The 27,193-nt window shown below is 37.4% G+C and overlaps 1 pseudogene across 1 annotated transcript in view; it reads left to right on the top strand.

The window, feature by feature from the left end:
- Positions 1-27,193, top strand: part of LOC306861471 (membrane-associated guanylate kinase, WW and PDZ domain-containing protein 2-like) — a 255,785-nt pseudogene that overhangs the window by 37,704 nt on the left and 190,888 nt on the right. The window contains exon 2 of the transcript in view: positions 26,865-26,981. The product of the transcript in view is annotated as a membrane-associated guanylate kinase, WW and PDZ domain-containing protein 2-like (transcript). The remainder of the gene's footprint in view (positions 1-26,864; positions 26,982-27,193) is intronic.

A 27,193-nucleotide genomic window follows, 5' to 3' on the forward strand; every position in this document is an offset into this window, starting at 1 on the left:
CATTTATGCCAGCTGTGGTATATACCTTGAATGTGTACATGTGTGGGTGTGTTTTTGTGTACGAGGTTGTGTTATGCCCTCAGTGTGCCAGCCTCTTCAACCTTCCCTGGCACTCAAACCCACAGAAAGAGGAACGTGCCAATGAAACGGCTGGGTTTGTTCAATAGAGGAAGTCTCAAACTCATTGCCCTGCCAGATTCAGTATTTACATATCCAGAGAAGTCAAACAACGGCCATGTTCTCACTACATGAAGCTGCCAGGCTTACAGAAGCTCAAATGCTTTTGCACAGACTGTGTAAGACATGCTCTAGTTCTGGCGTTCTGGCCTTGATTCACTCATTAGCTTCAATCTCCTCTTCATGTGGGCTTTGTTTACTTCTTCTGTTTGCACACAGTGATGTCTCTTTGCTCAAAATAAATGTTTAGAGCGATCTTGTTGACAATGATGTTTCAAGTTGGTGGATGTTGTTGAAAGCTGTAGCCTTTGCTCTTGCTCTACTTTTGTGATAATTTTCATTTTACAGCAAACATAAAAAGTATTTTGCTGACCAAGCTTGCATTTATTTGATTAAAAATGCCATAAAATCAGATTTTGAAATATTACTACAATAGCAATTTAATTAAAACTACTCTTTGTTGTATTTTAATTATATTTTAAAATGTAATTTATTCTTGTGAAGGCAAATCTGAATTTTCAGCATCATTACTCCAGTCTTCAGTGTCACATGATCCTTCAGAAATCATTCTAATATTCTGATTTGCTGCTCAAGAAAAATGTCTCATTATTATCAATGGTGAAAATGGTTATGATGCTTAAATAATTTGATTGTAATATCATGATACATTGTTTTTATGGATTCTTTGATGAATGGAAAGTTCAAAAGAACAGTATTTATTTAAAAAAAAATAATAATATAATTTTTTTTTTTTGCTGTCACTTTTGATCTGCATCTTTGGAGAGTAAACTTATTAATTTATTAAAAGAAAAGAAAAGAAAAAAGAAAATTGTCCTCAAATTTTTGAACAGTACTGTATGTCCTGCAATATTAGAGATTTTGTCTAATTTATCAATATTGGAAATATATAGGATTTAATTCTGCATGCTCATTTACCCCTGTTTACATTTAGAGGTAATAATTTAATTATTGTTCTTTTGTTTAATACTAATCATTTAATAACAAATGTTAAAATGTAAAACTTAATATAATAAATAGATTTTAAAAATATATATATAATGCTTTATGTAATTATTTATTTGTTTATTTAGAAAAATAGTATATAATTTTAATATTGGTCATTTATCGTTTATTGCCATAACTTGAAAATGATTTTTGGCTTATTTGTATTAGCCAGAATTTAATATCAGTGCATCCTACAAAATTTTAAATCAGGTTACAAAACAAACAGTAAACCTACATCTCTCCTCAACAAGCCACATAATTTCATTCCATTCATGTTTGTAGTACAAATGGTGCATGACCAAGTTAAATCCCTTATTATAAGCTTCAGCAATAGTAATAGTGATGGTACGGTAAACTTAGCAGACACCACTAATGAGCTTTCCTGTTTATTTATTTTCAAGATGTGAACAACAAGTTTGAAAATCACTTAATCTGCAGACCCTTTTTTCCCCATAGAAGAGTCTAAAATGAAGCGATGCCAGTCTTCTTTAAATGGTGACTAGTTGTATGGTGTTTCAGCAGGGGGTTGTGTGCTGCTGTGAGGTGCCTGAAAGAGTGATGACTAATGGATGGAGAGAGATATTTTAGAGCATTAAATGTGAGCGAGGAAATGACAGTTTAAACGAGTGGTAGATTTTGGCTGTCGAAAGGCCAAAATCCGGAAGTTCTGTTTTGGACCAAACTAACAATTTCTCTCACTTGTTTGAAAGTGATGTTCAGTACATGTCATAGAATGGAGTGGTTTGTTTTGCCAAGAATTTATGTGAAATAGAGGGGAAAAGAAGGGGAAATGGAAAGGGGAAAAATAGTTTTCTGTGAGCTATAGCCATCACGTCCATTGTATATTAATTTTCACCTAAAAATGAAAATTCTGTGGTCGTTTACTCACCCTCATGTCATCCCAAACTTATAAGACTTTCTCCCCAATCTCCTCTTTTACATCCAATCCAATTATTAGGGGTTGAATGTTTTTTTGTTTGCTACCACTTTTAATTTTTTTCACCTCTGTGTAAAATAATTCATCACATTTCAAAGTCTTTTAGGAGATTATTTGACAGACAGGCCCTATTGGTCCTCTCTGCTGATTGTTATAATGCAGTCTTTGTATTTTTTTAAACTTCAGAGCTAGAGTCCATATGACAAGGCTTTGGGAGACTTCTAGCTTCAGGGAGACATCTATAGATAGGGAAATGACTTCTAATTCTTCACACTCTGGGACGTATAGTTATAAAAGATTATGACTGATTGCACACTGAGAACGACTGCAGTCTCATTTGTGCCTGAAATTTCAGGAATGTATTTATTTTTGATCATTTCATTTCAAAAGGTTACTGCTAACCTTTCAAGAAATCATATTTTCCCACCTTAGGTCCAAAATGTCATGCGCGTAACTGGCTTTTTGCCCCATAATAGGCAGATTAATGGGCAATACTTATTTTTTTCAATGACCTATTCTCAACCTCCAGTCCCTTAAGTCCTCAATACAGCCATGTGGACCAAATATAAAAAAATATTTTTATATATATTGTGGCAGGAGGAGCATACGACAGACACAGTGGGTGTGGCGTCAGGCCTCGGAGAGGTTTTTATTAAACAAAATAATCAAAGAAAGTGTCCAAAGGGGGTAAAAGTGTCCAAAATAAACAGGGGGGGTCTGGTGTCCTCGTCGTGCTGCAGGTTCCAGTAAGGGGCGGAGTCCGGTGGCCGCACACGCTCCCCTCTCGGGGCCGGGGTGCGAGTGATGGCGGCTTCTTCTCAGCGGCTTCGTCCATCCTCTGTCTGCGGCACTTCCGGGGGGGATTCGACGGCCCGGCATCCTGGCCCGTTAGCCGTCTCACGTGTGCGGTGGTCCATTCGCTCTCAACGCTCCCTTCCTGGACCCACGAGGACACCAGCGTGCATGCACGGGGAAGAGACCGGTCTCCCGAGGAGAGGCGCGCTCGGCATTTAAACAGCGGCGGTGATGAGGCTCTATTCACATCAGGTGCGCCTCATCACACGCCACCGGCCCTAGCTGTTTCAGCGCCCCTCCTCTCTCACACACCCACTCCCGTCGGGAGCCTGGTGAAGGGCGGCGAATACGGGACGGGGTGGTGATGATAATAAGGGGGAGGCAGCCGACTCGTCACAATATACACACACACACATTATTATTATTATTATTTTAAAAAAAAATTTAATGACTGCCATATTTTTCTCCCTGTTACTACTCAGTCTGAGAGGACTAATTCCCACACTAGTTCAGCTAATATAGACTTCCCATTGAATTAGAAGTATGTAAATATTTAAGAACAGATAACTTTAAAGGCAAGTACATTTTTCTTGCATTCTTGCATTTAGTCATATTGTACTCAGTAATTAGTTTTCATTATTTTTAGTTATATTACAAGCAGCAAATAAAGTAACAAAGTACGTTATAACTTTTACAGGTTTTATGGGTTTATAACGACATGAGGGTGAGTAATGTTCATTTTGGGGTGAACTATCCCTTTCAGTTATGATAGCTTGATTGTTTTATTAAGGAGTGTATAGTGCATAAATTTTTTTTTGACAAATCGACCTTAAAATTTGTTAATTTATTTTAAAATATTGAATTCATGTTTTATTTTAAAGTATACTTCACTTTAAACACCAAACAGGCTTAAATTTAAATTTAATTAAATCAGTCATGGAGGCACACAAATGGCACTGTTTACTAAAATGACATGAGGTCTAATATAGGATGAGTTTCTTTCTGCTTGTCTTATATAAATATCTTAACGGGCCAGCTGGCTGAAGATGATTAAATTAGCATGCAGGGACCTGCCATGGTCTCGCAAGTGCAGCTAAGTATTTATGAAGCCATTTGTTTTACTCCACCACTTTTTTTATTTGAATAGATGAATCCCCCTTTAAAGCATCCATAGAGGACATCTGTTCTAGTTTGTACAGTGAACGATGGATATTATATTCCATAATGAGTTCACAGGCAGCGCCTTCCTTTATTTAATCTAACATAATGTGCAATTTATGAAAACTTTAAGCAGGCTGACTGAAGGATGCAGTATCTGTGTGTGTGGTGTGTGTTAAAGACCAGGATGTTAACCCTGTCACGTATCTGTCAGCATACCAAAGTGATCTGAGTGGAATGACAAAAGGACAGTTTCCTGAATCAGTGAAGAGTTACTTGAGCTTTCTTTCATCTCTTTCCCATTTCTCCTGCTCTTTCTGGTGATCCATTGAAAGCTGTGGGGCTGAATACATCTGAAATATGAAATTATTCAGGCTGCCCTTGAGGTTAAAGAAGATTTTATTGCTCAGAAGTTGCTCTTTCATAGATCACAAGGCATAATGAAGCTTATAGCTATGTTTATTTTAGATATCTCAGATGTTTCTCCTAAAATTACGTTTTGGAAACATTAGATTATACACAAATGAGACAAGTGTTGACAACACAGTGGAAGCGTAGAGGTATAAATTGAAGATTTTGATGAGAAATCTACTGAAATCCCATTTGATTGGACTTCTGAGAAGATTTTGACGTATTTTCAAGATCTCTTAACTAGAGGACTCGTGTGAGATGAAAGGGGTATCTTCTGATTCTCTGATGTTTCTAAGCAAAATCTCTATTTTATCTCCATGCAATCTCACTGCTGTCTATGAGAAAGAACTGAGATGTCATTTGTGATTTTTCCTTTTTTGTCTCCTCACATCTTCTCACCCCAGCATTGAGCGTGTGCCTCCAGTAGGAGGTGTTACTGAGTCATGGTTGAGCAGAGAGGAGAGCCGCTTCATGTGTATAAAAAGACTCTGTTGATAAGAGGAAATGGAAAAAAGGGAGGGAAAGAGGCTGTGAGTGAATGAGAGAACATGGCCAGAGTTTTAATGAGAATGAAAGTGAGGGAAAGATGAAGAGAAAGTCAAGAGACGGGATGCAGAGAAAGTGAGCCAAACAGAGGGATGTCAAGATAGATAAACCGGGAGAGAAAGAATGGAAGAAACAGAGAGGGAGATGAAAAACTTATAGGGATGCCAATAGATGCCACTTCATGAATCTTTCATCTCAGTTATTGAATATTCACAAAGAAATCATCTGTAGCGGCATCTAGACAGAATCTCTTCATCTTTATTCTTACAAAAAGTCAACTCAAACAATATAAAACTAGATAATAAGTGTCAAGGGTATTTTCATCTACATGTATCACCTTATGCTTTAAATTTGAGTTGTCAAATAATTTTGTTTCAATGTAGAATGAAAATTTCTTTGTTGGTACTCAACGAACTGAATTGAAAAAAAAAATAGTGACATTTGCCAAACAGGTAATGTGGCCCCAAACTCACATTGAGACAAAACTTGAAATGTCAGACAAACAAACAGAAACGATTCTTAAGAAGTCTACCTACAAATGGTAATATTAAACAGCAGAGGAGAAAGAACTTTCACAAAACAAAAGCGAAGCAAAGCAAAACAAAACAAAACAAAACAAAACAAAACAAAACAAAACAAAAACAATTAAACACTAAACAAAATACAAAACAAAAAAAACACAAGATAAAACATCTTCAAAGATAATTGCAAAGCTGTGTTTAAAATAGATCAAAGAGGCAATTTGAAGCAAGAATGGGCAGAAAAAAATCATTAAACATAAATAGGAAAAAAAGAGACGTGTAAACGGACTCATGCTGTGTCAGGGAATAGCCCAACTAAAAACAGGAGTCTATAATGCTCTCCAAGAGAGCATGGACATTCGATTGCAGAAACAAATGCTATAAAGAAAAATAAAACATTAGTATGTGTTTTTTTTTTAAAACATCTGTACTATCATTAGAGATATTCTTTTTTTTTAAACAACTTTTTATTAAATTTTCTTCCTGAAACAGCAGTAACAAACAAAAAACAATTGTGCAAATTCAGAACCCACAATAAAATAATTTTCACATGGATTCCAGAAAAGATCAAACGCTGAATGACACAAACTTACAGTTTCCATACTAGATCCATGCACACGAGACGTTGAGAGTTCTATCGAGACAATGTCCAACAAATACACAGTCCATGTTCGTCTGTCCATTGTGTGAGGAGGATTCCAACGGTTGACTAGCAATTTTTTGCTGCTGTGAGAGCAGTTAACAGTAAACATCTTTGTTGGATGGACAAGGTGAAGTCCCAAAAGTCATTCATGAAAAAATGCAGTCGAGTCAAACATATCTCAGTACCCAACAAATATAACAGGTCCTGTGAGAGCTGAGTCCTAAAAAGATGAGAGTGCCTAAAGGCAAACGTGCCTAAAGATGCTTGCGAACAGAGATTACACTTAGGAGAAGATGAAAGATTCATATTCAGAAAAAAAGGTCCAGATCTATCTAGGATATGCGACATTACAGAATTCGTATCTGCACTCAATACAATTTCGAAATCTGAAAACTTCAAGAGATAGGTTGACAAAACCTAGAAAAAGTAAGGTCAGGAGTACAAGGGGCATAAATATTATTCTCCACTATTGTTTTTATGTGTGTTATTCTAGCCGTCTGTATCACAACCTTTATCTAAAATAGTAATATTTAAAGTCTTCCGCACCAATATTAGGACACCCTTGGTTTTAGTATCTGAAGATGAGTGAGATACCACTTCATAAAACTTATTATTAGACCTGCGTATATCCTCCTCTTTCAAATGGGATTCTTGAACTAACACTATATCTTCTTCGCAAAAGATCCAGAAAACCTGTACGTTTGTGAGGGCCATTTAGGCTATTAATGTTACAACTCAGAATATAAAGGTCAGTCATAGGTATCAAACAGAGTTACTGCATAATAAGACAAAATACAAGTTTGATAATAACACCACTTGAGTCTACCATTAAACCAACCCCCACCCTCCCGTTACCATTCAAAAAAACAAACACATGCCCATGAACTATGGCAGATCAAACCAAGAACAAACCTTGATCTGCCAGCACCCCTTAATATGGTCCGTGGCGTCAACAAAAACCTGCACATTATTGTAGCACCAACATTGGCCCCATAGTCACATATTGACTAGGTAGTATCTCTATTTAAAAAAAATTATAATAAAATAAATAAATAAACATAAATAAATAAAAAAAAGGGAGAGAGAGAAGGAATACAACTAGAAACATAAATAAAATAACATCATAATCAGTAAGCGATACTGGATGCACAATGAACTATGAATTAAGAAGTGAATATTAAAGTGAACAGTGAAAGACACAGTCACCAAAGCATTTAGAGCATCTCTTCTCCGATTAGACAGCAAATGTCCAGCTGGAGTTCACTGAGAGTTGGTGGATGAATGGGATCTGAGAAAAACTCTTGCTTCTTCTGGGGAATATAGCATTTTAGGTTCACCTTGATTGAGAATGACCTTCAGCGTTGCAGGATAAAGCGTCGGGGAAGTCGTGGCCTAATGGTTAGAGAGTTGGACTCGTAATCCAAAGGTTGCGGGTTCGAGTCTCGGGCCGGCAGGGATTGTAGGTGGGGGGAGTGAATGTCCAGCGCTCTCTCCACCCTCAATACCACGACTGAGGTGCCCTTGAGCAAGGCACCGAACCCCCAACTCCTCCCCGGGCACAGCATAAATGGCTGCCCACTGCTCCGGGTGTGTGTTCACGGTTTGTGTGTGTTCACTGCTGTGTGTGTGCACGTTGGATGGGTTAAATGCAGAGCACGAATTTTGAGTATGGGTCACCATACTTGGCAGTATGTCACTTCACTTCACTTCACTTTAAAGAAGAAAATTCTGGATGCCAGCTTCTCTCATTTCCTTCCTAACTCGCGCAAATGCACTTCTTCTTTTTGCGGTGATTGGAGAAAAATCTGGAAAGAAAGACAGCGTTGCTCTGTCGGATGTTTTCACCGGGGCTGGCGGCCCGCAGAATGAGCTCCCTGTCCGTGTACTGCAGCAGTTTAAAGATTAAAAACCTGTGGTTTAGCGCGATCTGAGGAGAGCCTTGTGTATACGTGATGTGCTCGCTCCACTTCAATCTCTTTGCCCGCCAGAGACGGAAGCCACGTCACTAGCGATCTTTTCAAAAAGCCCATAGGGTCGTCCTTTTCAGAACCTTCAGGCAATCCAACCAGATGCAGATTCCTGCACCTATTGCGATCCTGTAAGTCCACAACCTATTGCTCGAGCGCGGCTACTCGCCTATCGTGATCTGCAACAACTTTCCTCCGTTCTCTCATCTCCCCTGTAAGAAGATCCAGTTTAGAGCATAGCGACTGAACAACTGACATGTGAGAAGCGGACTCGTTACAGTAACAGTGTAACAGTGTTCGCCATCTTGTCCATCATATCGCTCATGGTCGGTAGCTTGGATTTCTTCTTAATCGGAGAAGCCAATGGAACCAACTCCTTCTGTCCGATTGTATGCCATCAGGGAAAGTATTATTAATGAATAAAACTTAAAATAAAACAAAACAAAACAAAAAAAACTGCAAAAAGGGCCAAACGTACGGAGCTCTACTCGACTGTGACTAGGTTCATGAGCACGTCACGTGACTCCCTTTCATTAGAGATATTCTTATTTTCAGTTAGAGCTCAGTAGTGTATTGATCCATTACTTGTATGAAAATGAGCTCTGTAACACTTACGTAAAACATAAACATGTCTATTTATGTAAAAAGTGCACAAAAAAAAAAACACAAACAAAAAAAACATCTTGGACTACAATATGTAAGCATTTATTAATTCAGTTATTTTGGATGCACATGATTCTCGTGAGAAACAACCTAGGCTAAGAGGCTGTCTGACTTGTAAAGTGACCAACTGCTTTGTTTTTGTGTCATTTTTTGTGGCAAGTGTATCTGAAATCAATGATAATACAATATTAATCCAACATAGGAAAAGAAAATCTTTGGTTCTTGCCAGTTTTTTTTAGTGCAACATACATCAGATAGTCAATAAGTGGGCCAGTGACTATTAGAGGTCTAAAACAAACAGAGAAACAAACAACAAAGTACTAAATGTTGAATCCATGAGGATAAAAACTAAAGTCCGTGCATGGGAAATAGCATAGTTATGTTTAACCTTTATGTTAGGCAGTCTTTAGCAGGAAACCCTCTGAGACTGTGGCCTCTTTTCAAGCGTGTCTTTCTCACAAATATTGCACCTGAAAGAAGGGCATGAGTCTAACCCTCAATGTGATAAATAGAAAAGCAATTCTCCCAGAGTTTGGTTTAAAGGTTAGGAAGAACCCTGATTTTGCTGGACGACTTTTTACCTAGACTATATTAGTTGAAGATGTATATGAGGAACTGAATATGACCAGAGTTACTTTATACAAGATGAATGATGTCAACCAAGCATGAATCTGATAAGGCAGTTGGGATTGTCCATCATTGATTTCAGCCTTGCAGCATCTCCCTTGAGGACTTCTGCTGCCGTTGTGTGTGGTAATCAAACAAAGGCATCATTTGAAGAGAGGCTAATCTGTTGTGACTGTTTCCTGCTAATGAGGTGAAATGAACTGCCCCTTCAATTCCACATGCATCACGACTCTATCAGTGCTGTGTGAATTACAGAAATTTAAACAGATCTTAGTCACCTCAACGAGCACTGAAAGGATAGTTAAAGGTGAAGTGTGTCATTTTTTAGATGTTTTAAATGATTTCTTCTATTCTGGTTTAAGACAATTATTTGTACATGTATACCCTCTACACCTGCAAACAGCATGGTACAATTAAATTATCGTACTTGACTAACCTGACACAGCACCATCAACCAGTGGTGTGAGTTTGGGGCGGGGCTATCTGTTTGTTCAACCAATGGGAAACTAGGGGGAGTGTTCGGGAAACCTGTTTGGAAAAAGTCATTATTTTTGCAGTCAACTTAATTATTTGGAGACACTGGACAGTCTTTTTCATTTACCAACAAAAGCAGGGTTTAACAAAGAAGTATAACAAATTAAAGAACACAGGATGCAAATTAGGGGTTGTAATTAATGTTTTCTTGTGTGTTTTATTCTTGTTGTGCCAATAAGATGGTAAATGTAGTTTAGTTCAACGCTGTTGTCTCATACACTGGCTAAATGGTTAGCATTTTCTACACAAAGTGTGTGCAAGTGAATACCGTCAATATTCACAAATTAAATATTACCATAACCAATAAACTTCTGCCATAATTCTTCAATTTACTATATAGTCATGGCTCAGATAATTTCCCACGACGTACAAGCTTTTCTTGTAATTACGATCATTTCATTGTGACTTGAAGGCAGTAAATGCTTTCTTTGAGTAGTATACATGTTGAAGTGACAGTATCTGTTTGTCCAAACAATGGAAGACGGGACGAAGCAGAAGGGGCAGTAGGAATATTTAGACATTACTTCTGCTTGAAGAACTACTATTGATCTGTCAAGACCAGAAGTACCTCTCTTGAAAGGTGTTTTGGCTATTTTTTTTTTTTTTTAAAGAATGCTTATTGTAATGGCAATTCTTCACCATTTCCATAAGGGTGTGTGTTGCACACAGGATTTGATAACTTGAATTCATAACTTCTAGTGTAAAACGTTACTTTTTCTTTGTCAAATTGCATTTGAAAAGAAATCGATCTCAAAAACTATTATACACTTAATCAAGTTCCAAAGACATGAATTTTAGCTTTTCCCCTGGTCAAAAGACCATGCATATGTAGCCTATCATATAAAAAAAATGACCAAAGTCATGCGATACAGTACAAATCACACAAAATATACATATATCAAATCACTTTTAGTGCAAAGAAAATATAACAAATGTTTGTTTAATGTACGTTTTATGTAAGAATGTTAAATGTAAGTATTGTTTGGAAAATAACAATTTAAAATAGTTTGGAAATTTGTTTGTTTGTATATTTATATACATTTATTAATCTGATTTTGTGTATTTCTGTAGATTAATTAGTGCTTATTTACAAGGATTTTTAGCTGAGTTTTAAGATGCATGCATAGACCTGTTTAACACACAGCTGAGCTGTTAGAGCATTACTTGAATTAATTCATGCAAATGGTGCATGAGAAACTGGCAATATTTCTATTATTGTACCGATACAAGCATCATCATGAAATTTATTGTCGTACAACACCTCTCATCTGTTCAGTAAGCCACCTCTGTATCTTATTAATCTACCAGCGTGTGTTTGTGAGAGTTTTTGAGAGCATGTTTCAGAAACTGTCATGCTTTCTGATTACTTCTAATTATTTCTCTGATTTGGTGGAACTCGCTTGCTTTGCGGTGTGTTTGTTAACGGCACACTTACGTACGTGTGTGTGCATATACGAGTGCGCGGAGTGAATCAGGCTGTCGTTGCGAGCATTACAGAGGAACATCAATTAGATGATGCTCAGCAGGCGTGAGGTTCAGCGGTTGAATTGATTTCATCTGCATATAGATGATAGGTGATTTACACCCTCTCTTACTGATGAGACCTTGCCACACACACTTCAGCACGCCCCTCAGGTAGTGCATGAGTGTTTGATGAACTGAGAATGAGTGTAGATTCATATCTAAATCCATTTAATGCTTCCTGGCACTCTAAGAACAAACAACTATGCATTAATGTATGTGTGTGATGGCCTGAAAGCTGATGGGCCATATGGGTGGCATTTCTGATTTAATAACAAGTGTGTGTCTATTGATCTCTCCGCACAAGATCCATAATGCACCACGCTTTGCTTTCAGTATGGAACTAGGCTTGATTGAGATAAATTTGGAAGGTGATGTAAATGCTATATTTTGGAAACTGTTATTTTATGAATATTTTGCAAGAGAAAATGGGTTGTGAATATGGATAAAATAATACATAAAACATAAAAATAAATTTAAATTAAAACATCATTAACAAATGTGCATTTTTCATAACTATTCTTTAAATGTTTATATATTAAATAAGAAATATTTATTAAACTTTTCCCCTGGCTGTGCAGATTTTGTGTGCATGTAGGAAAGATGGACACTTTGTTACTTTGTTTCTAAAAGTAGTATTTAATGCTCACCAAGACGTGATGAAAAATACAGTAAAAACTGTAATTTTGTGGCATATTACTACAATTTAGTAATCTATTTTGATACATTTTAAAATGTAATTTATTCCTGAGATGCAAAGATGCATTTATTTATTAAAAAAAACTTACTGACCCCACTTTTAGTATAGTTTTAGTCATATTTGAATCTTTGAATAAATTTGCAGTTATTTTTGATAATTGAACATAAGTTCAATAATGAATAAGCTTACATTTATGGGGCTTTTTTTAGGAGATCAAAATTGTAAATCACCATCGACTTTTGCTGTACAAAAAATAGCAGCTTGAACATTGTTAAAAAAATTCTCCTTTTGTGCTTCATGGACAGCAAATCATTATACAGGTTTGGCTCCACATTTCATTTTTGGTTGATCTTTCCATTGAAGTAAAGTCACACACACATTTTACTCTTCCAGCAGCCATGCAGACTACCAAAATGCCACATAAATCTCTATGGACCAAATATTGCAGATGGAGTGTTCTACTAGGTTTAGAGAAATAAAATTAGTAATATTATTATTTATTAACAAAATAAAATTATTACGAAGATCAAATTATTTCCTTGCTTCATAATAAAGTGTATTATAGTGTTAGTATTCCTTGAGGCCTCCTGTCTCAAACAGTTTCTGACTGGACGCACAAAGCCTCGTCTTGGTATGGCATAATTACCTTTAGACAAATGGATATGTGCTGACTATGGCTGAATTTAAAATTAGCCTGCTCTGACCCACCACCCCCAATCAATGCTAGTTGCTTTATGTCTCTATTAATGAGATTCCAGCAACATTGCATGGTTAGAGAAAGCTAATGGGCTCTCACGCTATACAGGACACCTGCAAGTGTTGCCTTAAAGAAGCTGTAATGTATTGGGAACAAGGCTGGGATCAGGAAACACACAGTGTTTTTTTGGCTTAGAGCATTTCAAATGCAGCATAATGTTTGAAAAGATAATGAGATTCACATCTGATAGTTTCATATTAGTGAAGACGAATGAATTAATTAAGGAAGTGAAGTAGGCTGTTCACCCTGATTGTTAAAGGGATAGTTCACCCAAAAATGAAAGTTCTGTCATTAATTACTCACGCTTCTGATACTATGACCCCCCCAGCTCCCCACATCCCCAGGACATTCCACCCCCCCCCCCCCCACCACCACCACCACCACCACCCACTTACAAACTGTGACCAGCACCTGTCACTTGTGCAGCATTAAACTGATCACTACCTCATCCAGCATTGACTGCAATCTACCTCTTCGGATAGTCTGATAAAAAAGACTGTTCTCTTGTCACTTAAGCTTTAAAAGACTTGAACTTGAACTTGTTCCAAACCCGAAAGACTTTTGTTCATCTTCGGAACTCAAATTAAGAAATTTTTGATGAAATCCGAGAGCTTTCTTACCCTGCATAGACAGCAACACAACTACCACGTTCAAGGTCCAGAAAGTTAGTAAGGACATCATTAAAATGATCCATGTGACATCAGTGGTTCAAATATAATTTTATGAAGCTACAAATACACTTGCGCGGTACTGTCATGAGCGCGCGACAAAGACTGACAGGGAAGAGAAGAAATTGTTGAATAGTCGTTATTTTAGTTTTCTTTGCACACAAAAAGTATTCTCTTGACTTCATAAAATTACGGTTGAACCACTTATGTCACATGGACTATTTTATTGATGTCCTTGCTGCCTTTCTGGGCCTTGGGCCTAATATAAACTCACCTTTATATTATAGACTAATTAAGAAGCTTTCCATTGATTCTCTCCTCTCTTTTCTCTTCCTAACCCATCTCCATTTCTTTCCTTTTCTCTGTCTGCATGAGAAAAAATGGATCAATAGGTTCTCGTCATGGAGGGTAGCAGAAGATATCTACATTTAACTTCTATAAAAGATTAAATAGAATCTCTAAAAAACTGCTCTGTGTAAAAATGCCTGTCAAATTCATTTATGAATGTCAAGTAATGTGTTATATACAAAACTATTTTTTTTTCTTTCTATTATTTCATGGAGATTGGCTTACCACTTCTAAAAGCATGTCAGTCTATTTTTATTTTACGGGATATTTTAGATAATCCTGTGTAAAGAACTGTGCTTGGCCAGTTTACATTTCTGTCAAAACCTCTTTTCCTGTCTGAATGGGTGGCTGTTGTCCAGAGTGAGCTGCACTGAGGACCAGACTTTTTTGCCTCAAGTCAAAAGTCTGACTAGGCGAGACTAATGAGAGTCTGCTGGGCGGCGTGTGTCATGTGATGAGACATGTCTTTGATAGCTACGACTACAGCATCTCCACCCTTATCTCTACACATAAACACTGTCTTTGATCAGCTTGGTCCCACACAGAAAGACAGAACGAGGATAATACCGGTCTCTGTGCTCTACAGCAACAGATGTGTAGATATGAATTTTAGTTTCAGTAGTATTCTTATGGCTGGTGGTGATGCTTCTGGGATTTGAGCTCATAAGGTTTTAAACTCATAAGGTTGGAAGGCAGGCACGCTAGCCAGATGCCGTGTGCTATGGTACATTTTTAAAGGAGCCGTTCTTGCGGTAACAGACAGCACATGGTAATCAACTACACGCCACTGCGCTCAATTACAATCAGCCATCTCAGAGACAAGAGACGAGACAAACAAGAGATTGCTTGGCAGTACTACAATAAACAAACGTGCTAATTTAACATTGCTATATTTGATTCAGCCTTTTAAATTAAATTGAATTCAACTGTACTCATTGACCTTAGTGAACTGAACAGAGCTAAACTGAGCTGAACAGAGCTTAACTGAAATAGAATGGGCTGTGCTGAACTGAACTGAAATAAGCTGTAGACAAATGGATGAACCATGAGTTGAACTGAGATGTGCTGTAGTGAACTGGACTGAACTATACTGAGCTGTACTGTATTGAATTGAACTAAAAGCTGAACTGCTAAGCTCATCTAAACTGTGTTTAACTGAACTGAATTTAACTAAACTGAGCTGTACTTAACCAATTTGAACTGAGATGTGCTGTACGGAGCTTAACTGTGCTGAGTTGAATTCAACTAAGCTAAACTGAGTTGAACTGAGATGTTGTGCTGTAGTGAACTGAACTGTACTGATCTCTACTGAACTGTGTTTAATATTAGATGTGCTGTTCTGAACTGTCCTGAACAGAGCTAAACTAAACTGAGCTGGACTGAACTATGCTGAACTGAACTGAGTTGAACTGAACAGAATTGAACTAAATGAAGCTGTTCTGAACTGAGCTGAGATGAACTGAAAAACTGAACTAAACTGAGCTGTACTGAACAAGTTGAACTGAGATGGCCTGTACTGCAGTGGTTCCCAACCACGTTCCTGGAGGCCCCCCAACACTGCACATTTTGCATCTCTCCTTTGTCTGACACACCCATTTCAGGTCTTGGAGTCTCTACTAATGGGCTGATGATCTGAATCAGGCGTTTGATTAAGGAGACAAGGAAAACATGGAGTGTTTGGGGGCCTCCAGGAACGTGGTTGGGAACCACTGCTGTACTGAACTGAACTGTGCTGAATTGAATTCAACTAAGCTAAACTGAGTTGAACTGAGCTTTTGTTCTGAACTAAACTGAGCTCTACTGAACTGAGGCTACTTGAGATTAACTAAACTGAACTAAACTGAACTGCATTGAACTAAACCAGGGATGTCAAACTCAGTTCCTGGAGGGCCACAGGCAGCCCTACAGAGTTTAGTTCCAACCCTGCTCCAACACACCACAAACCATGTAGTTTTGTAGATCCAGATTAGCTGGATCAGGTGTGTTTGATTAGGGTTGCATCTAAATTCTGCAGGGCTCCGGCCCTCCAGGAACTGAGTTTAACACCCCTGAATTAAACTAAGCTGTATTAAATTGAGTTGAACTAATATGTTGTGCTGTACTGAACTGGATTGAACTGTACTCAACTAAACTGAGCTGTACAGAACTGAAATGTGCTGAACTGAGCTAAACTAAACTAAGCTGTACTGAATTTAGCTGAGATGTTGTGCTGTAGTGAACTGAACCATACTGATTTAAACTGAGCTGTGCTGACCTGAATTGAACTAAACTAAACCAAGCTTTGCTGAACTGCACTGAATTGAACTGAACTAAATTAAACTAAGCTGTACTGAACTGAACTAAACTGGGCTGTACCAAACCGAAGTTTGCACAGCTAAACTGATATGAACTGAACTGAGAGAGATGAACTTACATGTTGTGCGGAATTAATCAGGGGTGTGTTTCCCAAAAGCAACTATGGTCTCAAGTTCCATCATTACGAGTAGAGATCAATGAAACTAATGACCATAATTAGCTAACAATGATTTTGGGAAACACACCCCCAGAACTGAACTGCACTAAACTAAACTGAGCTGTACTGAATTGAGAGAGTGTGCATTAAAAAGACTGAAGTTATCCAAATATAATGTATTTTAGGAACAAATAAGAGATAAAATGGCATGCACTAAATGAAAAACAAGTATAAAGTCTCCTCATACATCATATCTTTAGCTCTGGCAACTTTTGGATTTAGTATTGAACACTCTAAATGCTGTTAGAGTGTTATTTAATGTCCTCTTTAATTATTAAAGCGTAATATATTTACTGCCCATATGAACAAGTCTAACTATTGTGCCCATTGTAAGAGCTTTAAACAAGCCTCATCATTTATGACAAATTTGACAGTTAGAAGTACATTCCTGCCCTTTAATCTTCAGGGTTATTACACTGCACACAAGATCTTTATTTCTCCACAAAGACATCACTCATCTTTTATAAACTTGTCATTGTTTGATATCTGTAAAATGAGCTGAGAAACAGAGAGACTGTGTGTGTGTGTTGTGTAAGTGATGGAGGCTGCTGCTCCTTCTGCAGCGCGGAGGATGATGGACATTTTCTATTAGCTGCTCTAACGCCACTCCCAGTGTGAGAGATGAGCGTGTGTGCTCACGTGTGTTTGTGTGTGTTAGATGCAACTCAGATAGACTACTTCTACATTCTGCCAGACTCTTGGACTACACTATATGATTGATATGTCTCACATAAGGCACTTTATCACAGGAAAGTATTATACTTTAGAGCCAATGATCTGCTTTTTGTATTATTATTATTATTTATTTAATTTTTTTTGTTGTTAATTGATTCATTAATAATTTAGTAATTTATTTTAGTAAACGTTCAATGGGTGTCATTTAATTGTGTGGATTAAGCGTATTTATATGCACAGGATAACTTCTCATGAAAAATTTCCAACTAATTCACAACACTTGCATATGCACATGAATTTTCTAATGCTAAAGGGCAGTCGTGGCCTAATGGATAATGAGTCGGACTTGTAACCCGAAGGTTGTGGGTTTGAGTCTCAGGTCCGGCAGGGATTGTAGGTGGGGGAGTGAATAACCAACACTCTCTCCACCCTCAATACCACGACTGTGGTGAGACCCTTGAGCAAGGCACCAAACCCCCAACTGCTCCCTGGGCGCCGCAGCATTGGCTGCCCACTGCTCCGGGTGTGTGTTCACAACTGTGTACACTTGGATGGGTTAAATGCAGAGCACAAATTCCGAGTATGGGTCACCATACTTGGCCACACACCACTTCCCTTTCCCTTTGATGCAAAGGAATTTGAAGTATTCTAATTGAGCGACCATGTGCTTGAGGCTAATAATTTGCATAAACACAAGCAAACCATCTCCATATAAAATATATATAATATAGCCTCCATATAAGGCTTTCCACAAAAATTGCTTTACAGCCTTCCATCACTCTTATGAATTATATAGAATTTAAAATGAATATCTATACATTTGAACACGTTTGATTTTGTAAGGCCACCCAGAAAATGTGATTGTGTGGTTTCAGTGTTTTCAGTTGTTCTTGTTGTTCACTTGTTCAGTCTAGAAGAAGAATTTTTAATAGTTAATGACCAAGTACAAGTGATTTTTTTATTCAAACATTGCTATGTAGATTAGATATATATATATATATATATATATACACACAATTGAGTACTGAGTAATGTCAGTTAACAACGTGTACTTACTATAGAGTTAAGGTTAGGATTAGGGTTTGGTTTTTTGTTATTGCATGTAATTAAGCATAATTTATTGCTATTTCTAGAGTACAATGGGGAAATTTTTTTTGAGCCCCTGCTGATTTTGTACGTTTGCCCACTGACAAAGAAATGATCAGTCTATAATTTGAATGGTAGTTTTATTTTAACAGTGATCAGCTTTCTTGAGCAGGGGGACCTTGCGAGCACTGCAGGATTTCAGTCCTTCACGGCGTAGTGTGTTACCAGTTGTTTTATTGGTGACTATGGTCCCAGCTGTCTTGAGATCATTGACAAGATCCACCCGTGTAGTTCTGGGCTGATTCCTCACCGTTCTCATGATCATTGAAACTCCATGAGGTGAGATCTTGTATGGAGCCCCAGACCGAGGGAGATTGACAGTTATTTTGTGTTTCTTCCATTTGTGAATAATCGCACCAACTTTTGTCACCTTCTCAACAAGCTGCTTGGCGATGGTCTTGTAGCCCATTCCAGCCTTGTGGAGGTCTACAATCTTGTCCCCGACATCCTTGGACAGCTATTTGGTCTTGGCCATGGTGGCGAGTTTGGAATCTGATTGATTGATTGCTTCTGTGGACAGGTTGACTTTTATACAGGTAACAAACTGAGATTTAAGAGAGAGTGCTCCTAATCTCAGCTCCTTAACTGTATAAAAGACGCCTGGGAGCCAGAAATCTTGCTGACTGATAGGGGATCAAATACTTATTTGACTCATTAAAATGCAAATCTATTCATAACTTTTTTGAAATGCCTTTTTCTGGATTTTTTTGTTGTTATTCTGTCTCTCACTGTTTAAATAAACCTACCATTAAAATTATAGACTGATTGTCAGTGGGTAAACTTACAAAATCAGCAGGGGATCAAATATTTTTCCCCCACTGTAATGACACGTAACATGTAACAATGAGAAAGTGTTAACCAATATTGTAAGACATTGCATTCCTCAGCAGTCGCTGAGCAGGTTTCCAAATGAGCATGTCTGCTCACTGGTTTCAGCGCAGTCCCTCTCTCCTAATTAGAGGCTTATTATCTAAACAGCTGTCTTCCTGATGCCCACTCCAAATATGGGGGCACGTAGAAATTTGTGCACACACACAGAGTCATTACTGAGATATTAAACTATAATAAAGTGCTACATCTGCCTGTTGGGCTGAAAGGTGCAGTGCTGCTGCGTGTAGCAAATAATGATTTTATGATTTAATGCAGCATGAGAGTAAAACATGTTAATTCACCAGATGTTGCTCACTTGTTTGTGTTTGTGAGAATGGTCGCACGTGTCATGTAGGTTTTTCTGGCTGCCTGCCACTAGCCAAATGTATAACTAGGTCTGCATAAGCTGGTTTATATTAGTTAAAGTATTTTGGGAAAAAAAATGTCCATACTTTTTTCCTTGTCAGGTCATTCAGTACCATAAGTTATTGTTTACATGTCAATGCAGTTCTATATTTAATCATTTAGTGTTGGTGTTGATGTTGTTACTTATTTTTTTAGGTCAACCGCTCATAACCAATGTCATTTAAAGCTGCAGTCCGTAACTTTTTTGAGTTAAAAATGATCCGAAATCAATATTTGAGAAAGTACATAACCAGCCAGTGTTCAAAACTATCACCTTACTTTAGCCCGATTCACAATGGTTAGCTTATAATAATGTTTTCTAATTTGAGTGGTACGGGTAGGTTTTCGCAGGAAATTTGAGCATGGCACTGCGTCATTACGTCACGTCTGTAAACAAAAATAAGTTGTCCCGGCAACTAGGCTATCTCATGTGAGGATCCTGCAGGAGGCTCGTTTATAGTCTTTTCTCACAGCAGCTAATTAAATGCATAATTTTGATGGCGGATTGTAATACAGAAAGGATTATGTGTTTATGAAACACATGTGAATGAAATTAAATTATATTACAGTTTTAAATGTGCTTCTGATTACAGATAGCCTGGGATTACAAAAGATTTTTATTTTAAAGAAAACCAGTTCGAAGGGAGCATAGTTTGCTTTTTGGGTTAAAAATTTCTTAATATGAAATTAGAATGGTATGGCAATTAGATTAGACTGTACAGCAATTGAAATCTACACGCTAATACACACTACAGCCTACTCATTGTCACCCAATGCTGATGTTGTTAACATGAATAATTTGAGAATAAAGTATAACAATAATAATAATTTGCACGGTTAGATGTGATATGAGCTAACCGATCGTTAGATTTAATTACCATTGGTAGCGCGATTTATTGTAATGCTTTTTGGCTCAGTTGGTCAGAACAAACGTGGCAGACTTGTTACTTACTTGTTCGGATGACAATATCCAGTGAAAATTCTTATTTGGGTCATATATTCTAAGACGTAGGCTAGAATCTGTGATTCCTTAGAACAGTATCCACACCGGTGTGGTGACTGACAGACTGACACACATACTCCTCAAAACATTAGATTCATCCAAGCTGGAGCCGTGCCGGAGTACAACCCCACGCACGTAACATAATTCTGCACTGAGCTGCAATTCCAGGTTTTCAAACAGAGATGGCGACAAAGAGGCAAAACATACGGACTGCAGCTTTAAATATAGAAGTCTTAATGGCCCAACCAGGTGTGATGGAATAAATGGATTTGTTAACGATAGAAAGGAATTCAAGACACTTCTTCCTGTCCAAAAATGTTCACAATAGAAACATTAAAAATGACTAAAACACTGCACACTGATGCATTTCAGCCTTTATCCTTCTTCTGAGAGTGTCAGGTACAAAATGAGTCACAGGTGTAATTAGTCAGTGAAGTTAGAAGAAACCAAAAGAACCATTAAAGGGGGACCTATAACCTTGTTAACCATTACAAAATATAATGATGTAAATGGACAAAAAAGAAAAGTTATATCCAGTAAACTGTTCATTTTAAATCAACAGTTTTTCTGTATTCTGTATTAACACTTTAGGGACCGATTCTCACAGTTGCTTATTAGCATGCCTATTATTAACATATTGGTTGTTTATTAGTACTTATAAAGCACATATTCTCCATGACCATATTCTACACCCCTAATCCTACCCAATACCTAAACTTAACAACTACCTTAACTATTAATAAGCAGCAAATTAGGAGTTTTTAATGGCAAAAGTTGTAGTTAATGGTTTGTTAATAGTGAGAATTGGACCATAAAATAAAGTCTGACCACAATATTTAAACTGTTCTACATTATATTTTACTACATGTAAGTGTTTATGCATATTATCTGTATACTATTCATATTTAATCATTTGAAATATATTTCACCTTTGATATTTTACTTGCCATGAGGCAGGTGACACAGATGCACAGTCTTTATGGTATATACAATTGCTCTTTCCTCAAAAACGTTAAAGACGTTCCTTCTGGTACTGATGTTCTGGAAGGCAGCAGCTGTGGGACGTTATGAGAATTTAATACAGTCTGTTCTCTCTCTCTGGGGGTTCTTATGGCACCTGTTCTTCATCATGTGCTCTGTACTCACTCAAGGGCAATGGCACCCTGAACACTTCACTTACTCATTTTGTGTGGGTTTGTTATGAAATGTATTGAAACTTGGCAAACCAAGTTGTGCTGCTGACTGTGAAGTTCTTGTCTACACTAGAAGAAATATCAGACCTCCCTTGACCTTTACTTACAGAAAAGGTTCTTAAGAGTTTCTTTTTTAAAGATTAACCTGTTTAAGACATGACTTGAAAGTGTGCCTTACAGCATTTTACATTATATTTTTTGTAATGAAAGAAGTGATACAATTTATTGTTGTAGTTTCATATTACATAGAATGTGAAATCGGTTCAATCAAAATCTTTAAAAAGATCCAGTTTAAAGGGATAGTTCACCCAAAAACGAAGATTCTGTCATTAATTTCTCACCCTCATGTCGTTCCAAACCCATAAGACCTTCATTCATCTTCACAACACAAATTAAGATATTTTTGATGAAACCCAAGACCCTGCAACGGAACTGACACGTTCAAGGCCCAGAAAAGTAGTAAGGACATCATTAAAATAGTCCTTGACATGAGTGTTTCAACCTTAATTTAAACCTTAAATACTTTTTGTGTGCAAAGAAAATAAAAATAAAGACTTAATTTAACTGTCTATGCAGGGTCAGAAAACTCTTAATTTGTGTTCTGAAGATGAACAAAGGTCTTACTAACATCATTAGTTTGAAAAACAAATGTAAAGCTCAGAGTCAGGGGTGGTTCTAGACCATTTTTAGGTGGGTTCAGTCCCACTAAAACTATAATAATCAATCTGAATGATCAGGCTAGTGCTGCTTCCTCAAGAAAGTTTATCGTTCTCGCTTTCAAGGGCAAGATGGTACGAGAGAGATCTCAATGTGGTACTCCCACGCTGTGATAGATCGTTACTGTGCGCGCACACATCTGAATGAAGCGCACACACTGAAAGGCACTGCACAGACAGCACGCAAGTACCAAACTAAGTTCACTTCTCACATTTTCTTGAGCAAATACACACAAATACACAGTCAGTTACGTCTTAAAATATAAACAGTTAAGAAAATAATATTGGATGTGTGGCAGTATAACAGATCCATGAATTTCTTATATTAGGCTAATAATGTTAATCAAACAACAAAAGAAAAACAGAGAATCACTCACTGCTCTTAACTAAGTAACTTCTGTAAATTTAATAGGTAATTGTGTATATTTACTTCATACAGTAATACCGTTTTCATAAGCGGTAAATGTTATACTATTAATTGTTAATGCAGTAAAAATAAAACACTAAAAAGCAAAATCATTTTAGGCATTTAGGCAACACAACATAGTAATTTACATTATGAAATATGGATATCAAATTTGCTGTACGTCTCCTATCCACCCATAGAGGGCGATGAATCTCTTCCCATCTTCCATCTCGTACACAGGGAGAGAGAGCTTTGTGATAGGTTCCCACTGTTAGGCACGTTTCTTCTGCAGCGTCCCAGTGCTCAGCATCTCTTTCTCTCTCTGTCTGTCTCTCTCTCTCTCTCGGTCACTGCAGAGCGACACTCTGTTGCAGAGAGACAGCCTGTAGAACTGAACCCATCTAACACTGCTAGGAAACCTGCACACTGTGGCCGTAGACCTGTGGAGACCTGGACTGCACACACACACACGCATACAATCACAGACACGCTCAAATCCTCGCCTGCGACATCTGGCTGAGCCGTGCAAGAGAACTGCCGTTCCATTGCTCTCTGTGAGTCGACTTACGATTCCTGTGTGTGTGTGTGTGTGTGTGTGTGTGTGTGCTAGGGATTTGAACGAGGCTTTGGGGTCTGCTGTCTTGATTTATTTCTCTCCAAGGAGCTGAGTGTGTGAGACTCAATAATTTGTGTGTCATTTGGCGTTAATTTGCTGTCCTGTGACATTCAGACAGAACTGTGTGCTGATGATGTCTGTGTCATTATGTCATTTGATTGTAAACCAAAGGTTTTCTTTTAACTGATAGTGTGTGCGTGTGTGTGTAAATAGCATGATTGTCATGTCTGGTTAACCAGCATGTCTGAAGTAGGTTATTCTAGATGCATCGGGTTTGTTCTACATGGAGTTTTAAAATCCACCGGTGTGTGCACGAGTTCATGCATGAATCAATGGGTGATGTATATGTTTAGGGGGTGCATGTTTGAAGCATTAAAAAAACCCTCTGTTTCTGAAACCCACACGAGCATAGTTACTTAGTATGACGTCTTTTTCAGCATTGTGCTTATGCTTTTTGACCACATATGACTTTGCGCCAGTGATGTCTTGTGTTTCAGCCAGACTGTTTAAATTGTGGTTTAGGGAATAGTTCACCCAAAAAACATTCAATGTTTAAAAGGAGAAATTGAGATATGTTCATGCTGCCCTTTTCCATAAAATGAAAGTGGATGGGGAATGGAGATTTTGTGTTCTAAAAAGGTTATAAAAATCAAAAACTTTAAAAGCATGTATGTCTTATATCATAGCTTTGTGTAAGGAACAGACTCAAACCTATTATCACCTGAAAATCTTGTTTGATAGCCATGGTTACCTTTCAAGTGGATGGGGACTGGAATTGTCAATGAAAGTGGATGGGGACGAGATATCAAGCATCAAAATGATCTATGATCATAAAAAATGTGATCACTTTGTGTGAGAAACAGGCCAAAATTCTCTGAAAAAAAGTAATTATTCTCAGAATTTTATGATCCATCACCTATCTTAAATCTTTAAATCAAAAAGATTAAATCAAAAAGTTTTACTTTGACATTTACTTATTGTTTTTTGGAAGAATTAGAAAATTTTGTATATTCTCACTAGCCTTCACACAAAGTTCGAATATACGCACTGTCAAATCTTACTTTTTTTTTATGAACTGGCCCTTTAAGGATTTAAGCTGTACTATGCAATTTTTCTTGTTGCTTTTTTCTTTTTAAATAGTTTGTTGGATGGATTTAGAAATTTGGAGACATGCTGTATGTTTTCACTAACTACACTACTTGCAACATGCCAAGCTCAAATATATGCAAGCTCATATGTTCATTTTTGGGTGAACCTAGCTGTTTAATGATGTAAGCTTTAATGTGAAATTTACTAATTATTTTTTTTAAATGTTTGTTGGAAAGAGGCAGATTTTTTTTTACAATTTAATTTGGAGAAATGCTGGATGTTCTCACTTGTCTTGTAACCATTTCCAATGCACCTTTCAAATATTTATGTGAACTGGCCCTTTAAGGATTTAAGCTTTACTATGAAACCAACTTAATAAACTTAACAACAGTTATTTATTAAATATTTGTATTATTTACTTTTTAATGATTTTCCAATTTTGAGAAATGCAGTTGATGGGAGTCAGTGGGGGATATGAACCTTAATTTTCCTTATGTCTATATATTTCACTTGCTTTTTTCCATATACTCTCAGGTCTCTCACTTTCTGTTTTTCACTTTACCCCCTCTCTCATTCTCACTCTCTATCCATTTGTCTGCTGATGAAGCACATTTTCTGAAGAGAACCCCCTCCCCATTTCATCACGGGATGTAATAATGAAGACTGTGTGTGTGTGTGTGTGTGTGTGTGTGTGTGTGTGTGTGTGTTTATCACCGGGATGCCCCATGGGGAACCCTGCACTCTTATGTGTTCAGAAATCATTTCTATGTACTAGGAAAAATATGATGGTGTGTTAGGGGTGTGCGATATATATCGTCTGCGATAATATCGTAATTGTTGTTTTAACGATGTGCAAATTTAACATTATCGAGTAAAACCAATCAACACCTACGGAGTGCACTCATACATTACTGATGAAGTCTAGACTAGAGTGCATGCGCATCTTTCACTGCATGATTCAGTCTATGAAAATGCATTAAGATCACAAAATTCAAGATATGGGACAGAAAATTTATATAATTTAATATAGTTAAAAATCACACGAATAGTGCAATTTTTTCTTCAAAAAATCAGCATGATTACAAATGTGATATTGATTTTATACAACAGTTCAATAAACAATAAGTTAATATTAAGAGACTTACGTTTTAGACACCATATTGCCTGTTTTTGCTCTATTTCGCCAACAAAAAATTATTCCAAACAGCTACAGCACTTTTGCCTCTCTGAGGAACATGACAGTGCTTCGATCCTGAATGAATCAACCGTTAAATGATTCAGTCGCAATGACTCACTTATTAACAGTGACTTTCTGCCACCTACTGGTGGTTGTAATTTCATATTTAAAGTCTATTTTCATTTTTGATCACTGTTATCAAAACATTATGCATTTGTAACTGTAGGTTAAAGCACTCCATGTCCCTCTGAGCTGCATTAAACCGTGTGTAAATACATCTAAATACCACTTTAGAAGCAACTTCTGCAAAGATTCATTTTGTTGATACTGGTTTCATTTGTTTGGTAACAGCCTAAATGTCTTATTATTCTAATTGACTGATTAAATGTAACAATTTGACTCAAAAGATGCACACTTTTAGAAAAAAAAAGCATTTATTAAAGGTAAAAATGCCCATAAAAATTTAAAATCAATTTAAATTTATGAAGAGATTCATTTCTGTTCACTGATGTGAACGGACCACACAGAATGAAGAATATCAAAAACTGCAGCTGTCCATGGTAGTCAGATATCAGCACAATAACACAGTCGGCAAAATATTGTCTAATTATCGTTATCCAAAAAATATAGAGATATCATTTTGTTTTCAATATCGCACACCCCTATGGTATGTGTGTGTGTATGAGCGCCATTGTGTGCTTATATCGATGAGAAACAAGCTAAACAGGAAGGAAGGACCCTCTTAGGAGCTTGAAAAAGCTTTTTGACCACAGAACAAAGTGGAAACTATCACAGACATATTCTCGCAGTTCTTCAGGCGATTGCTTTGAGGTCAGTTTTTTGTATCGAGTGACTAAATCATGGTTTGCTGCAGCATTGTCAGGCCTTTTCCTCAGAAAATAGAATGGCTCCACACACATTCACGTAACGGAGCCCTTTATTACCACTGAAAAACTGCACACAAAGGCGTTTCTTCACAGAGTTTATTGTGAATGTGAAGTAAACGCCAAGGAGCCTGTTATCAGATGAGATTGTATCGCGGTGGAGGGTCATCTAACCGTCTGTATGTGTGTTACAGGAGGTGTTGTGGATAAAGATCTCAGGCAGTATCTCAACCTCTGTTTCCAGAAGGGCTCTTTGGACCATGAGCTGCAACAAATAATTCGGGACAACCTCTATCTTCGTACAGTACCCTGTGAGTTACTCTTTAGCCTGATTTCCTTAACCTTCGACACTGCTGCCCTTACTGACTTGGTCCTCTAGGCCAGGCCACTGACTTGTTATTGATTAAGTCTTGGCTCATGTTGTCTGATCACTGCACTTGATTTTATGCATTTGAAATGATTTCAGGTGGTGGTTGCAAGGGTGTTTGCTTTCTAACAGTGTTAAGGTGTAGTCACCTTAGGG

Source organism: Barbus barbus, assembly GCF_936440315.1.
Source record: "Barbus barbus genome assembly, chromosome: 42".
NCBI lineage: Eukaryota > Metazoa > Chordata > Actinopteri > Cypriniformes > Cyprinidae > Barbus > Barbus barbus.